This window comes from Raphanus sativus, chromosome 4, assembly GCF_000801105.2.
Source record: "Raphanus sativus cultivar WK10039 chromosome 4, ASM80110v3, whole genome shotgun sequence".
Taxonomy (NCBI): Eukaryota; Viridiplantae; Streptophyta; class Magnoliopsida; order Brassicales; family Brassicaceae; genus Raphanus; species Raphanus sativus.
The window spans coordinates 1,520,715-1,524,803 of record NC_079514.1 but is presented as its reverse complement, the minus strand read 5'-3'; the positions used below and the strand labels follow the sequence as shown (position 1 = coordinate 1,524,803).

Below are 4,089 nucleotides of genomic sequence, written 5' to 3'. Positions count from 1 at the left end.
ACATTATGAATGGAAATATTGTTTTAGGTGATAATCTTTGCTATTCCTAGAGGAAACCCCTTTGCTTGAATTCTTTTGTTTCTCTGCTTATCTGCTTATTAACATATACCAAAACTGATAGATTGTGTTAAGGTTATGAAATTTCACTTATGTAACTATAAAGTAGGAGTAAAAAACTAAAACTATTAAAGGGTAAACGTAAAACCTGACAATGTCTTAGATTTTTCTGAATTCTGAAGCAAGAAGATGCTTATTTTACGGACATGCGGCAAAAGGTAGTTGTTTGTTTTACTCTCATTTACTACCTGGGTGTTGTGTAAAAATCATATATTTTTAATTTGAGAAAATACATTTTCTACGGAATGAATATAAGATTCATTTTTAAAAGATTTTATTAATAATGAAGATGTAAACATCATAAACTGTGTTTTTGTGCATATCTCTTTGAATCTACACTCAAAAGTTTGACATAATCAGGATATGTAAAAAATCGAAAGTATGATGTGTTATGAGGTTGCACAGAAAAAAAAGATGTGTTATGAAAACGTATTGCATCTACATTGACTAATCATAGTTGAACATAAGCTAAAATATATATATCGAGTTGAGCTAGTTGACTTACATTGAGACCCCATGATCCATATGATATGGTTCGTCGGATTATCCAACTTATCCAACTTATCGGATCGGGTTGGCCAGCACCATCTTGGCGCCTGCATCTAAGTATTTATGTTGTCAATCGAACACTTCTCATCATTTTTATTTTATTTTTGGTAATGAACTGACAAGACAAACGGCGTGTCTCTATCCATATTTGTTCCTTTTTAATATATGTGGCTCGACAATCCTAACTAGACTGAGGTTATAACTAAGACGTTGCTATCGAGCTAAGAGACTGAATCGCTGGTTTGTGTACATTAACATGAGATAACATTGGGTCATTATTTGAGTTTTTCATTTGACTCCATATTTTTTACAGTGGCTTTATGACTCGTAAATGATTCTCAACAATGCTTGTGGCCTACAACCATCAATATAAATTGCACCTCTTGATATATATTTTTTCTTAACTTTTTTTTTTCTTTTTTAAATTATACAGAGGTATCATATCCCCACATAAGTGGTCCAGACTAGTCACGTATTGCCACATGTCGGTTATCTGTCCCTGGCGATGCCAAAATGTTAATTTTCCAGTGGGCGGGATTAACATTTCGGCGGGATTAACATTTCGGCATAAAAGTTAATATTCAGTGTGTAGCAAAATGTTGATTGAAATCATCATTAACGAATACGCATCTAAATTATGCATTCGCCTTTTAATAAATCGCTAGTCCAAAAGCTAAACAACCTTCCTTACTAAATGAAGCAAAGCTGAACATGAAAAACATCCGAATTACATTTGAAGGTAAAAATAAAACTTGGATATGTCGTCGCTATCAGATAAAAACTTTCACGTGCTTGCTTATTACATTCATTGCGTGAGAACGGTCTCTCTATCTCTCTTCTTCTTACTCCTCTCTATAAATGCAATACGAGCCAGAACGAACAAACACCACACTAAGAGTTCAAAGACAAAACAGGGGAAACATATCACTAAAATGTATTCCCCACTGACTAACGTAAAAATAGTTTTCAAATACCTCACGACCCATCACTTGAAGTTGTGTTTCCTCCCATTGTCGGTTGCTATAGCCATGCAAGCTTCTCGTCTTTCCACACAAGATCTCCACAGCTTTTACCTCTACCTAGAAAAAAACTCCGCATCCCTAACCATATTCTCCGTCTCTCTGATTCTCGGTTGGACGCTTTACATTATGAACCGACCTAAACCCGTTTACCTCGTTGACTTCAGCTGCTACCTCCCACCGTCTCATCTCAAAGCCAGCGTCGAGAAGATCATGAACCACGTAAGAGTTGTACGTGAATCAGGCAAATGGGGGAAGTCAGACGAGAACGATTACTTGATGGACTTCGTGACCAAGATTCTAGAACGTTCCGGTCTAGGCCAAGAGACCTACGTACCGGAAGGTCTTCATTGCTTGCCGATAGAGCAAACCATGGTCGGGTCACGTAAAGAGACTCGAGAAGTTATATTAGGAGCGGTCGATAATCTTTTCCGCAACACGGGAATCAGCCCGAGCGATATAGGTATCTTGGTGGTGAACTCTAGCACTTTCAATCCAACTCCTTCGTTATCAACTATCATAGTGAACAGGTATAAACTTAGAGAAAACATAAAGAGCTTGAATCTTGGAGGGATGGGATGTAGTGCTGGCGTCATAGCCATAGATGTCGCTAAGAGTTTGTTACAAGTTCATAGAAACACGTATGCTCTTGTGGTCAGCACCGAGAACATCACTCAGAACTTGTACTCAGGTAACAACAAATCAATGTTGGTTACAAACTGTTTGTTCCGGGTAGGTGGGGCTGCGGTTTTGCTTTCTAACCTTTCTAAAGACCGAAAACGCGCGAAGTACAAGCTTGTCCACACGGTGAGGGTCCATACGGGTGCAGATGACCGATCCTATGGATGCGCGACACAAGAAGAAGATGAGGACGGTTTAGTCGGAGTCACCTTGTCAAAAGATCTACCTATGGTAGCTGCAAGAACCTTAAAGATCAACATCGCAACGTTAGGTCCACTGGTTCTTCCCATAAGCGAGAAGCTTATCTTCTTTGTTACATTCCTTAGAAAGAAGTTTCTCAACCCCAAGATGAAGCACTACATGCCGGATTTCAAGCTTGCGTTCGAGCATTTCTGTATCCATGCGGGTGGCAGAGCGCTTATAGACGAGCTGGAGAAGAATCTCCATCTCTCTCCGTTGCATGTGGAAGCATCGAGAATGACGCTGCATAGGTTTGGTAACACGTCGTCGAGTTCTATTTGGTACGAGTTGGCTTACACGGAAGCGAAAGGAAGGATGAAGAAAGGAGATAGGACTTGGCAGATAGCGTTGGGGTCAGGATTTAAGTGCAATAGTTGTGTTTGGTGGCACTTCGTAACGTTAAGGCTTCTGCTAATAATCCTTGGGAAGACTGTCTGCATAAATATCCAGTTGAGATCGATATATGATTCAAGAGTATGGCCAACTCTATATAATTTTTTTTGCTCTTTTTTTTCTTTCTAATGTGGTGATGTTTCCTTTCCTCTCGTGAACGAATAAGTATTAATAAGTTTTTTTTCTTAATATCAAACTAGACCTTGACCCGCCCGACCGGGCGGGTATTTGTTTTCTGTTTTTAAAATTTGTGTTTATATTAAATGATGAATTTGTAATATTTGCACATAAATTTCGATTGAAAATTAATTTTTGCAGTTATAATAAAATTTAAAATTAAAAGCTTAATAAAATATTTTGATACATAATTTAAATTTCTTAATAAAAATAATATAGAGGTGGGTCATATTTTTTTTCCAATTTCAAAATCTTAGCATCCCAATAAAATAAATTTATAAATACATAAAATATATAAACCATATTTGGAACAATATTTCTATCAAAATAAATTTGTTAAAGAAAAATAATTTAGCGATGCTGTTGTTTATTTCTAGAGTTTGACCCGTGAACGTATAAATATTTGTTTTCATTTTAAATTTTATTTGTACTACTGGTATAATATATTATATATATATATATATATATATATTTAAATTAAAATGTATTACATAATTATTAATAAAACATTTTAAAACATAACAATTTTATTTATTACGTTGAATAATTATATTTGTGATTTTGATCGTCTATTATATCACAGTGTATCATATAAACAAATCCAACATTTATAACTTATTATATTTATATTATGAAACCATTATACTAATAATATATGAATAAATTATTTTATATTTTATTTATATATTATATAAATTGATTATGATGTGTGATTTTTATTTTATTATTTATACCAATAAATATTAAAAATATTTAACATGTTAAAACGAAATATATTGGGAAATCTATTCTCGTAAATATTTGATTAAGAAAATCTATTATTTAAATTAAGAAAATACATTAAATGCTTAAATCTATTATTTAAATTAGGAAAAGATAAGCATACTTAAATATAGGTTCAATAAAGACAAGT

The 4,089-nt window shown here is 34.3% G+C and overlaps 1 pseudogene; it reads left to right on the top strand.

Moving 5' to 3' along the window:
- Positions 1-1,539: 1,539 nt before the first annotated feature.
- Positions 1,540-3,358, top strand: LOC130512006 (3-ketoacyl-CoA synthase 16-like; annotated as a pseudogene).
- Positions 3,359-4,089: the final 731 nt, after the last annotated feature.